The 13,846-nt window shown below is 41.5% G+C and overlaps 1 protein-coding gene across 1 annotated transcript in view; it reads right to left on the bottom strand.

Moving 5' to 3' along the window:
- PITPNM3 (PITPNM family member 3) overlaps positions 1 to 13,846 on the bottom strand; it is a 144,970-nt gene that overhangs the window by 52,385 nt on the left and 78,739 nt on the right. The gene's annotated exons all lie outside the window — the stretch shown is intronic.

Raw genomic sequence — 13,846 nt, 5'->3', positions numbered from 1 at the left:
CTGATATAGGCTCTTTAACATAATAAAGAAAACTCTATTCCCAAATGGGATCACATCTATAGGTATAGGGGTTATGATTCCAATACATATTTTGGAGGGGACACAACACAGTTCTATATAACACGGGGTGCAGAGAAGGAAACTGCTAGAGGAGGAAGTGGGGCCTCTTCAAAGCTAACTCTACGAGTATGGACCTGGTTATATCAACTGTAAATGCTGCTCCTGGACATGGAGGGAGCTTTACAGTTTGCCTGGGCTTTCGTACTTGTTAAATCATTGAAACCTCACACCTGTGGATAAATGGTACCAGATCCTCTTAGCAGGTGAGGAAACAGAGACTCTGAAGGATAAAGTTGCTTGCTCAGTGTTTAGATCTGTTGCCTTAACAGATGAGGGTCCTCCCATGGCCCTCCCCCATGGGCCTAGAGCAGGGCTTCCTGAGGTGGCTCTGGTAGTGTGGGAAGTACTTCCTGAAGTGGGAAGCCATCGAGGCCAAGGGCGACCTGCTGATAAGCCAGGAGCTGAGGGACCACAGCCTGACCCAGCCTGAGCGTGGGAAGCAGGGGGGGCAAAGGAGGAGTGCCTGCAAGGGCTGCAGAGGGGAAGCGTCCCGAGGCCTGGGGCTGGGCCAGTGTTTCCTGCAGGCCTGGCTTCTTCCCAAATCTGAACCAGGCATCTGAGGGATTCGGGCAGGAATAGCTTAAGATGTGACAAGGTAAGTATGGGGCCGAGACAGCAGGAAGCTGGCCCAGCCTACCCAGCCGGGCCAGCTCCATCTTGCCTCACAGCAGCCGGTGAGATGAGGAATCTGCTGTGAACACCGGCTTTCTGATTAACAAGCTCCCAGGATGAGGGTGATTAACCAAATGTGCAGCTGCCTCAGCCACTGCCTAAATGAGACCCCACTTGGCCTGGAGCTTTCCAGGGCCCCTGGGCCCTGACGGCCTTGCCTCATCCAGAGCTTTCTCAAGTACAGAAGCCGCCAGAAGCTCCCTGCAAACAGGTCAGGCTAACAGCAAAGGCAGGGAACCTGGAAGGCAGGCTGTCATCAACTGCCCCAGCTCTCCCAGGACACCTCTCCCTCTCCACGGATTCTGCTTGTCCCAAACTCGCACAGCCCTAGGAGTCTGAGCCACATCATTCCTGCAGGAAGATCCCTCCAAGTCCCCACTCCTGTCTCCTGAGAGATTTTATATCTCCTCTTCCCAATGCCCTGCCAACAAACTGGGAGCTCCCTGACACCGAGAGAAGCAGTATTTTGCAGCCAAGAACAGAACCTGTTGTCAGAGTCAATTCTGATTCATGGCGACCCCATTTGTTACACAGTAGAATTTCACTCCATAGGGCTGTCTTGGCTGTGATATTATGGGAGCAGATCACTAGGCCTTTACTCCATGGAGGCCTTTACTCCATGGCATAGCTGGGTAGATTCGAACCCATCAACCTTTGTGTTAGTAGTCAGTGCTTAACCATTTCCAAGAACAGAAGCACTTTCTTCCTATCTCTAAGGGGAGAGTTGAGTCACTGCTAAGGAAGAAAATCAGACAAACTGGGCCTTGGGGAGGAAGAACCTGGGAATTCCTTCCCGATATGCCAGGAAGTGTCTTGGAAGACCCCTCTGGCGCAGGATGGGAGCAGCTGAAGCCCCAGGACGCACACTGAGCCCTCCTCTTGCCAGCCTTGGGAGCCCTAATCAGACTCTGGCTGAGCCTGTAACTCATCTTATGAATCATGGCTAAGAGGGGAAACTCCAACACTCCCTTCTCTTCCCCGAACACTGGTATTCCCAAACACTCAGAGGCACTGCTGAGCCGCACGTTAAAATTCACCCTCTTTACCTCTCACCCAGCCCTAGGCAGCTCCCCCACACTCATTTGCCCTTCTATTACCCTTGACATTGGCTTCCAGAATGACCTTTCTAAAAAAGAGGCTTAGTGCTCAACTGCTTAAACCGCTCCATGGATCCCCAGGCACTCCCAAGGAGGCTCCAACTTCTCAACCTGGTATTCAAGACCTTCATGGGCATCTCCTACCTTCTTCCCCGGCCTCTTCTCCAAGACCTCCCCACTCCTTTTTGCCATCCCAGCCCAACACCTCACACCCCTGCCCAATGCCTCATACTCCCCCCCAACATCTCACACTCCCAGTCCAATGTCCCACACCCCAGCCAGTGCCTCACACTCCAACCTTCAATCATGATGAATCTTGTGTGGTTCCCCAAATATCCCTGTTTTCTCATGCCTCCCTCCATATCTTTGTACCTGCTGTTCCTTCTGCCTATTATACCCTCCTTGGTCTGTCCAGAAAAATCCTCCCTATCTCCTCTCCTAATGTCTCGGATCAAACTGCTCCTCCTCTCTGATCCTTCCGTACTCTGTTCCCACTCTTGATAGAACAATTAGCTCACTGAAGTAGAACCACCCCATCCCCTCCACCACCACCACCCCTCACTGCCCATATGGGAGCCTGTCATTTCTGAGCCTGATTCTGAGTCATCTCTTGTCCCCAGCCTTGACCAGCCCAGGGTCTGGCACAGAGTAAGTATCAGAATGTGTATGCTGAATGCATAAGTGAGCGCAGGAACTCATGAAAGCCTGATGAGCCCCTAATGGCCTTGCGCTTAGAGACGGAAAGCCCACACTCTGAAAGGGTGTGATTTGAAGCAGACTAGTCAGTGCTGCAGGTGGAGGACCAGCAATGCTCCACTGGGCAGGATAAGGAGGCTTTGCGAGAGGCCAGGACACCAGCGAGGCTTCCTGGAGGAAGTGCACAGGTTTGTGAGAGATATAGATGAAATAAGGGGAAGACCAGAGACAAAGGCAGGAAGCTGAAATGCAGCATCCCACCCTGTCCCACCATTTAGCCAGAACACAGGGTGAACAGGCACGTGGGAGAGGAGAAGGGAAGTCGCAGAAGCCATGACTATCAGGGTCCATCTCTTGGGGTTGCTGGATCTAGCAACAATGTTCTAGTCCCCTTTACAACATCCCTTGTGGTAACTGTTCCAGGGCCGTTTGATTCCTGTAATCACAGACAGGTCATTAACTCTGAACACTTAGAGTTGTTAAAGGAAGGCTGGAACCAAATTGTGGACCGCCTTATGTGTCAGGCTGGGGGATTTAGACTTCATTCTGCGGGCAAAGAACTAGTTGCCAATCCCATAGTACAATGGCATTACTGGGTTTATATTTTACAATCATCACACTAGAATTGGATAAATATGGCAATATGGATTGAGTATGTCCCCCTCAATGTGTTAGAATCCCAACCCATCTACTTGCGGACGTAATCCTGCTTAGAAACAGGGTTTTGTGTGAAGTTAATGAGGCCGTCTCATTGTAGGGTGTGTCCTAAACCTAATCACTTCTGAATTATAACAAGAGTAGATTAGACAGAGATTTGTCCACAAACGTGGGAGAAGACAGATGCTATACGAGGCTTGTCTGGAAGCCAAGGAACAAAGGCACCAAGACTACCTACAAGGAAGGAATCAACATAGCTGAGACCCTGATTTGGACTCTTAGCTCCAGAACCATGAGAAAATAAATTTCTGTTCTTTAAAGATATCTACTTGTGGTATTCGTGTCATAGCAGCACTAGCAGACTAAGACATATGGTAAACAGACTTTTCCTCCTGCCTCAAATCCCTATAAAATGGCATATTATATTTTTATATAACAGTAAAATAAGAAGGGATCTCCTTAGCAGATCAGAATTACAAGGCACCCCCAAAAGGCAGAAGGCAGAGATATCTGATGGAGGGACTCAGAATTGGTTACATAAATTACAGGGCTCAGGGAAAATGAAAACACAAGGCCTCTTCTTCAAAAATTAGGAATGGTGAGGAATCATTGTTTAGGAAGCACTGAGTATCTGTTAATGGTGATGGAAAATTTGGCCATGGACGTGGGTGATGGTTACACAACATGATTAATGTAATCAAAAAAGAAAGAATTCAGAAATAAAATAAATGTTTTTAGAAAAATTTCAAGATAGTGACAGTCAAGCACTAAGCCAAGTCTACGACCCTTCTAAGTGCAGAACCATGACCAGCACTAGTGGGAGGAAACCACAGCCTCAAGCCTGCAAAGGAAGGTCTATGGCCAAAAGTGAAGGCAGCTTGGAAGGAGCTTTAGGCTCCTGGGTGGAAAACATGAAGCAGAAGGCAGCTTTGGCCATTGTCTGGGCTTCTGTGGTAGAGGAGCCAGGTGCTGTGACCTTCACCCCTCCAAACCCTGCAAAGCATGCAGGGGCATCTGCCTCCAAATGACAAAAGGGAAGAATGTTAGAGAGACAGGAGCTCCTAGGAAGCGGAAATACCCAAGAGCAGCCAAAGGAGCTACTAGCTCAACTCACTGGGCAGCATTTTCTGTCCTCTCTAATAATCAGAGGATGGCAGGTTGCAGTAAACAGGCATAATCACATCACTCGGAGACAGGCTGATGTGGAACTGCCAACTAAACACAAGGTGCAGGGGGGGACACATCCAGCTATTACTAACGTTAGAGGGAAACCAGCAATGCAAAACAGAGATGTCAAACTCAAGGTCTGGAGGAGAGCAGAGAAAATGCAAAGAATGGATCTGTGTGTGGATTATTTGGAGCAAGCTTGGATCAGAAGCATTAGTGGTTCTCAAATTTTAGCATGTATCAGTCACCTAGAGGGCTTGGTAAAACACCTGTTCCCAGAGTTTCTGATTCAGTAGATCTGCAGTGGGGCTCTAAAATTCACATTTCTAACAAGTTACTGGGTGATGCTAATGCTAATGGTCCAGGGACCACTCTGAGAACCACAGTTCGAGATACCAAACCAAAACCAAACTCGCTGCCATCAAGTTGATTCCAATTCATGGTTTCCAAGGCTGTAAATCTTTATGGAAGCAGACTGCCTTATCTTTTTTTCATGGAGCAGCTGGTGGGTTCAAACTACCACCCTTTTGATTAGGAGCCAAATGCCTTAACCACTGTATCACCAGAGCTCCTTATAGATGTAGATAACCAAAAACCAAACCCACTGCCATGGAATCAATTCTGACTCATAGCAACCCCCAATGGATTTCCAAGGTTGTAAATCTTTACAGAAGTAGATGGCCTCATCTTCCTCCTCCAAAGCAGCTGGTGGCTTTGAACCACCAACCTTCTGGTTAGCAGCCAAATGCCCATCTACATACAAGGGCATAAATGAGAGTCAGGGGGTAACTAGTAGGAAAGAAAAAGACTCTGAAAAGTAGGAGGCAGTAAGATTGATCAGGGATGTTGATCAATGAGGATGTAGCCTTTGTGACAGTAAGAGTGTTTTAAAAACAGTAGGAGCCCTGATTGTAAATAGTCCCATAAATGATAACACAGACTGTTAGCATAATTTTTTTCTGGCATAGATATGTTAATCCTGACCATAAAAGATTTATGACAGGGCAAGATTTGTCAAAGGCCACGTGGAATTTATCTCAGGAATGCAATGCTAGTTAAACATATGAAAACCAATCACTGTCCTTTTTAGGATAAAGGACAAAAAACACATAATCATCTCAATAGATGCAGAAAACATTTGACAAAATTCAATACCCTTTCATGGTAAAAACACTCAACATACTAAAAATAGGAGGGAACTTGTTCAACCTAATTAAAGGAATCTACAAAAATTCACAACTAAAATCACAGTTGATGAAAATCAAAGACTACAAGCCTTCAGTATGGATTACACCTCAACATAAAGAAAACAAAAAGCCTCAAATCTAGAACAATAAGCAACATCATGATAAACAGAGAAAATACTGAAGTTGTCAAGGATTTCATTTACTTGATCCACAATCAAAGCCCATGGAAGCAGCCATCAAGAAATCAAACAAAATGAGCATTTACAACAGGTAGGTGCACTCCTTTGAATGATCAACCATGGGAGATGTGAAGGGCAGTCTTTGTACAGGGAGATAGCTCAGAAGACAGGAATGCATAGGAAAGAAGGACACGAGGCAAAGGTAACCACAGGGAGGAAGTGGGAAGAGAGCTGTTGCTTTGTGGGGATTGCAATCAACGTCATGAAACAAAATATGTATGAAATGCTATATGGAAAATGAACTTGCTGTATAAAATTTCACCCAAATCACAATAATTTTTTTCAAAAAAATCAAACAATGTATTTGCATTGGGCAACTCTGTTGCAAAAGACCTCTTTAAAATGTTAAAAAGCAAAGATGTCACTTGAGGACTCTAAGCTAAGGTGCAGCTCACCCAAGCCATGATATTTTCAATCACCTCACATGCATGTGAAAATTGGACAATGAATAAAGAAGAGTCAATGTTTTGAATTATGGTGTTGGCAAAGAATACTGACTATACCACGGACAGCTAGAAGAACAAACAGATTTGTCTCTGAAGAAGTATGGTCAGAACGCTTCTTAAGACGGGAGCATGGCAAGACCTTGTCTTATGTACTTTGGACATGTTATCAGGAGGGACCAGTCTCTTGAGAAGGACATCATGCTTGGTAAAGTAGAAGAATGAAAAAGAGGAAGACCCTCAATGAAATGGGTTGACACAAGGCTATAACAATGGGCTCAAACATAGTGATAATTCGGAGGATGGTGTAAGACCAGGTCATGTTTTCTTCTGTTGTAGATGGAGTCAGCATGAATGAGAAGAGACTTGATGGCATCGAACAATAACGAACATCACACCAAACCAAAAACAAACTCACTGCCATCAACAAACATCATAGGTAAAGGTAAGAAAACTGAATGTTTTCCATCTAAGATCAGGAACAAGGCAAGGATGTCCACTCTCACCACTTATATTCAATATTGTACTAGATGTTTCAGCCAGAGAAATTAGGCAAGAAAAAGAAATAAAAACCACTGAGATTAGAAAGAAAGATATAAAACTCTCCATTCATAGATGACATGATCATGTTTATGGAAAATCCTGGGAGTAGGTGTTTTAACAAGCCCTCTAGGTGATTCTGAGCTAATAAATGAGTTCAGCAAGGCTGCAGGATACAGGATCAATAGACACAAATCAATTGTACTTTTATACAATAGCAATGAACAATCCAAAAATGAAATTAAGAAAATAATTCCTTTTGCAATAGCATCTAAAAGCAGCATCATTCAGAATAGCCAAAAAGTGGAAATAACTCAAATGTTCATCATCTGATGAATGGATAAACAAGATGTCACATATCCATACAAAAAGGAATAGAGTTCTAATTCATGCTACAACATGGATAAACTTTGAAACATGCTGAGTGAAAGAAGCCAGCACTAAAGGACAAATATTATGTGGTTCCATATATATGAAATTTCCAGAAGAGGCAAATCCATAGTCAGAAAGTAGATTAGTGGTCACCAGGGAATTGGGAAAAAGGGTAATGGGGTGCAGTTTCTCATAGGTACATGGTTACTTTGTGGGATGATAAAAATGTTCTGGAATTAGATAATGGTGATGGTTGCATAGGTTTGTGAAGACACTGAAAACCACTGAATTATACACTTTTAAGGTATGAATTTTATAGCATGTGAATTATATCTCTTTTTGAAAAAGGATTCAGGAACATCTCCTTTATTTGTTGTTGTTGTTATGTGCCATCGAGTTGGCCCCGACTCATAGCGACCTCTCCTTGGGTTTCTGAGGCGGCATCACTACAGAAGTAGATTGCCCAAACTTCCTTCCGAGGAGTGGCTGGTGGGCTTGAACCGCCAGCCTTCTGGTTAGCAGTCAAGTGCCTTAGGCACTATGCTACAGTGTTAATGGCAACTGTGTGCTTCCTTAAGTAATTAGAATCAAGATTGCTCCTGTCCTATATAATCATCTCACTTATGATCCTCGGCTAATTAATCCAGTCTTAAGTGTGTGTGGTCTATTTCCATCAATATCTAACTTACTAGAAAACTTCTGAACTTAATAGAACAAAAGCAACTTTCTAAAGCACAGAACCCATGGTACCCATGAATCAATGTCAGGTTGCTATGAAAAGAAACAATGAGCAAACATGAAAATGAAAAGATTATTGCTAAAAATAAATTTTAAAAATCCTATAGAAGAGCTGACCAACAGAGTGAAATGACTGAAGGAATGAAAATGAGTAGGCTATAGTTAGAGCTAAGGAATACTCTTAGAAGCCAACAAAGACCAAGAAATAAGAATAGGAGGGATAAGTTGAGAATAATTAGAAAAGTTCCCACAACTCTCTAATACAAGGTTTAGAAAGAGAAGTAGAGAGAAAGAAACACTTGAATAAATAAGAACAAAACCTCACAACACTCAAGAGAGAACACCAGGTACAGGTACAATAAAAAACAATGAAAATCTCACCTAGACACATTGTTTGTGATTTCAAACTACAAAGAATAAAGATTAAAGTAAATGTAAAGCTTCAAGAAGGGGAGAAAACCAATTGCCTATAAATAAATGAGAATCGGATTGACCCCAGACTTCTTGCCAGCAACACTGAATGCAAGAAGGCCATGGAGGAAATTTCCCCAAAGACAGTTGGAAACACGATTGTGAAGGCAGACAAATTTGCATTCAAATGAGAAGGCAAAATAAAAATATATTTAGAAACACAAGGACTTGGAAAGTTACTAAAGTTTTTACTGGAAAGAATTACTTATGGAGATATTCTAGTAAAAAGGGAATAAATCCAAGAGAAAGCCATGAATTTAAGAAGCAGAAGTGAAAACAATATACTAAAAGGGGTGAATTTCACTGAACATAAAGAATGCTTCAACATACTTAAGAAGAGGAAAGAGAAGGAAGAGGAGCCATGCTGATAATATAAAACAACCCCTCCCCAAAAAAAGCAGTAAAACTTAGGGAGTCGGGCAGTTAGAAAGAGAAGGAAATAAAAGCATGCTAAAGTCTTCTATCCAGCAATAGGATACAGATAATGATTTAACTTAGATCCTGATAGAAAACACTAGTTTTAAAATGTGTGTTAAAAATGTAAATTTTTAGGAATATGTGTGTGTATATCTATAGATAGATATAGATATAGACATAAATATAGATCTATACCACCTCAGAAACTCAAGGAGGGGTCGCTATGAGTCAGGGCCGACTCGACGGCACATAACAACAACAACAAAATCTATCTATATAAAGTATGTATAAGAAAATTTGTACAAGAGTCAGAAAAAAACTGAAGGAGGGAAAAACTGTATTGATGTGTTTGAGCTAATGGTAGGTGAATAGGTAGGTAGGTAGACAGATAGGTAGGTAGATAGACAGCCTGCGATGGAAAAATAACATTTTTTAAAATTCATATTGGACATTCAGTGAGAAATTTAAAATATTCATCTCTAAAATCTAGAAGATTTTAAATATTTATCTCCAGAATCTAGAAAAATACAACTAAAATAAACCCAAGAATGAAGAAGGAAAAACTAACAAAAATAAAAGCAACATTAATTTATATAAATTAAATTTTAGAAGTTAAAGCTGATCAATAAAACCAAGAGCTGGTTCTTTGCAAAGACCAAACTAGACAAACCTTTGGCAAAATTTATTAAGAAGAAGAAGAGAGAGAAGGAGGAGAATGAGAAAGCTGGTGAAGGATATTCTCAAATCCTAGGGCAAGGGTCACACTTACTGGTGCTGTATTAAAACTGTATTTCCATTATAGTCGGGATCAAATAAAAATGTCTGCTATAACTCCCACTACCCAACATCAGTCTGGAGATCCTATGCAACATAATAAAAAAAGAAAAATAAATAAGCAATATAAATATTTACAAGTATATAACTGTTTTGATTTGAAGATTATATGACATTCTACCTAGAAAATCCAAAAGAATCAAATGAAACACTTTTAGAACGAATTTAAAAAACTCAGCAAAGTGGCATGATTCAAGAGACGAATATTTTAAATACACAAAAGACAATTTATATCCAGAATATATACATATATATACTTGTATACAATTTGTATACAATTTTCTATGTTGATACTTTCAACCTATGTAGCGTTGTTTTAATAACAAAAAATTCTAATGTCTTATCCGTTTGTTAGTTGCCCTTGAGTCAGCTCTCACTTGCAGCAACCCTATTACAACAAAACAAAACGTTGCCAGATCCCTGTGCCATCTTCATGATCACTGATATGCTCAACTTCTTTGGGTGGCCACTGTGTATTCTGATTGCCTTCCAACCTAGACAGCTCATCTTTCAGCACTATACTAGCCAATATTCTGTTGTGATCCATAGGGTTTGCACTGGCTGATTTTTGAAGTCAATCGGCAGGCTTTTCTTCCCAGTCTGACTCAGCTGGAAAGCTTTGCTGCAACCTGTCCAATAAAGGTGACCTGCTAGTATTTCAAATATGGGTGGTGGTGTTTATCAATGCAGAAACCAAAAAGAAAAAAACCTAACTCACTGCCGCTGCCATCGAGTCAGATCCAACTCATAACGACCACTCCTTGGGTTTCCGGGGCGGTATCACTGCAGAAGTAGATCACCCAATCTTCCTTCCAAGGAGTGGCTGGTGGATTTGAACCACCAGCCTTCTGATTAGCAGTCAAATGCCTTAGGCACTACACCACCAGAGCTCCCTATCAATTCAGAATAGTTAGATAAACTATGGTGCATCTATTATAGAGGATACTATAGTTGTTGTTGTTGTTGGATCTATATATACTCATATGAAAAGCTCTCTAAAATCTACTGTTAAATGAGAAAAGGAAGAAAAGACAAGCTGCCATATTAATGTCTAATATGATCTATCCCTAGAGATAAACTCTCCACACTGATAAACTCTGCAGTGAGGTCTTCAACTGAAGAAGTAGTTAAGGAAGATTTTGGTTTTGTCTGTATTGCTCAATTAAAAAAAAAAAAAAAAAATGAGAATGCATTCAAGAAATAAGGTGAACTGACCCAATGCCGAAGAATCCCTCTCCATTTCAATAAATATATACTGGGCAATGTATTACCAAAAAACATATAATCATATGACTGTTATGGATGGAATTGTGTCCCCAGAAAAGATATGTTGAAATCCTAACCTGTGGATACTTGTGAACATGACCTTTGGTAAGAGGATCTTGGAGGATGTTATCAGTGAAGTAAATATGACATCATACTAGAGTAGTGTGGGTCCTGATCCAGTCTGAGTGGTGTCCTTATAAAACAAGAAAAGACACACAGAGATGAAGACAGCCATGTGAAGACAGAGAAAGAGATCAGAATGATCTATAAGCCAAGAAACATCAAGGCTCACTGGTCGTCATAGAAGTCAGGGGAGAGGCATGAAACAGACACTCCCTCAGAGCCCCTTGATTTTTATAAGAATTGACAATTTTTATAAGAATTGACACAACAGACAACTTGAGTTAGGACATCTATCCAATAGAACTGAGAGACAATAAATTTTTGTCCTTATAAGTGACGCCACATGTGGTACTTCATTACAGCAGCTCTAGGGAACTAAGGCAGTAACCAAGATCACAATAAAGACGATGTAAGGTACAAGGGCCAGAAACAGAGGGGAAACGGCCATCCGAAACCAAACAGAACATGCTGGAGAGGAGGGTGGGTGGGCGGACACTCCAGCTCACGAGTCTGAGAGGTGATTTTTAAGTCCAAGGACTCAGCCTCAACCTGCGGAAGGTAAGGCGCTAAAGCGGAGACCCCTTTATAGTAGGAATCATCCGGAGGCTGCTTCGTTCATAAAGGATTTTTTTTAAAAAAGTCCTTTGGGGAAGTGGCAAAGAAACTATTGAGAGAGAGCATGAAAGGAAAAAGTCACACTTGAGTAATTAAAACCCCAAGACCCTGCCACAAATGGGTATATTGTTGTTAGATGCCTTCAAGTGGTTCCAACTCATAGCAACCCTACACACAACAGAACAACACACAACCCAATCCTGCACCATCCTCACAATTGTTATTATGCTTGAGCCCTCATTGTAGCCACTGTGTCAACCCATCTCACTGAGGGTCTTCCTCTTCTTCATTGGCCCTTTACTTTACCAGCACGGTGTCCTTCTCCAGGGACTGGTCCCTCCTGATAACGTTCAAAATACGTAAGACAGTCTCACCAGCCCTACTTCTAAGGAGCATTCTGGTTGTACTTTTTCCAAGGCAGATTTATTCATTCTTCTGACAGTCTATGGTACATTCAATATTCTTCACCAACACCATCATTTGAAGACATAAATTCTTCATCATTCTTCCTTATTCATTGTCCAGGTTTTGCACGCGTATGAAGTGACTGAAAATACCATGGCTTAGATGAGGCACACCTTAGTCCTCAAAGTGATATTTTTGCTTTTTAACACTTTAAAGAGGTCTTTGCAGAGTTGCCCAATGCAATATGTCACTTCATTTATTTTCTCTCTTTTTTTTTTTTAAATAGCCATTTTAAAGTAAATTGGAGTTAGTGTTATTTCATACACTCACAGTGTTGTGTGGCCATCACCTCTCTCTAATTCCCCAACATTTTCATCATTCTTAAAAGGAGACTCTGTGCCCATTAAGCAATCATGCTTCCTTTTGCTGTTCCCTCAGCCCCTGGCAACCACTAATCTGCTTTCTGTCTCTATGGATTTGCCTATTCTGGACATTTCAAGTAAATGGAATCATAAAATATGTGGTCTTTTGTGACTGGCTTCTTTCACTTAGCATGTTTTTGAGGTTCATCCATGTTTTAGCATTTATCACTGGTTCATTCCTTTTTATGGCTGAGCAGTATTCCATTGTATGGATGCACCAAAATTTGTTTACCCATTCATCCACTGATGGACATTTGGGCTGTTTCCAGCTTTGGGCTATTGTGAATAATGCTGCTATGAAGACCACCACTACCACCACCAGTTGTAGTCCACTTAACTCTGGCTCAGAGCAACTGCGTTCCATAGGGCTTTCCAATGGCCTGTTTTTCAGAAGTAGGTTGCCAGACCTTTCTTCTGCATTTAATTTCTTGACTGATGCTTCCATGGGCATTGATTGTGGATCCAAGTAAAATGAAATCCTTAACAACTTCAATCTTTTCTCCATTTATCATAATGTTGTTTATTGGTCTACTTGTAAGGACTTTTGTTTTCTTTATGTTGAGGCATAAACCACACTGAAGGCTGTATACTTTGATCTTCATCAGTAAGTGCTTCAAGTCCTCTTTCAGCAAGCAAGGTTGTATATCCGTATATCACAGGTTGTTAATGAGTCCCCTCCCGTTCCTGATACTATGTTCTTTCCATAATCCCACTTCTCGAATTGTTTCCTCAGCATACAGATCGAATAAGTCTGGTGAAAGGACACAGCCCTGACAGCACAACTTGCCTGATTTTAAATCACGTAGTTTCCCTTGTTCTCTTCAAAATAACTGCCTCTTGATGTATATGTATAGGTTCTGCATATACACAGAACACAATTAACGGTTCTGGAATTCCCTTTCTTTGCAATGTTATCCATAATTTGTTATGATCCACACAGTTGAATGCCTTTGCACAGTCAATAAAATACAAGCAAACATCTTTCTGGTAATCTCTGCTTTCAGCCAAGATCTATCTGACATCAGCAATGCTATTTCCCATTCCATAGCCTCTTCTGAATCCAGCTTGAATTTCTGGCAGTTCCTTGTTGATGTATTGTTGCAACAATTTTAAATTATGTTTAGCAAAATTTTATTTGCATGTGATATTAATGACATCGTTTACTAATATCCACTCTCTGTTGGATCATCTTTCTTGGGAATGGGCACAAATATGGATCCCTCCCAGTTGGTTGGTCAGGTAGTTGTCTTCCAAATTTCTTAGCATAAATGAATGAGCACTTCCAGTACTGCATCCACTTATTGAAGCCTCTCAATAGGTATTCTGTCAATTCCTGAACCCTTGTTTGTTTTTTTTTTTTTTTTT

This window comes from Orycteropus afer, unplaced genomic scaffold (genome assembly GCF_000298275.1).
Source record: "Orycteropus afer afer isolate SDZICR_OR568_19922 unplaced genomic scaffold, OryAfe1.0 scaffold00042, whole genome shotgun sequence".
In the NCBI taxonomy this organism is placed as follows: domain Eukaryota; kingdom Metazoa; phylum Chordata; class Mammalia; order Tubulidentata; family Orycteropodidae; genus Orycteropus; species Orycteropus afer.
Note: the sequence above shows the minus strand (reverse complement) of the source record. Positions and strands in the feature narration are given on the sequence as shown.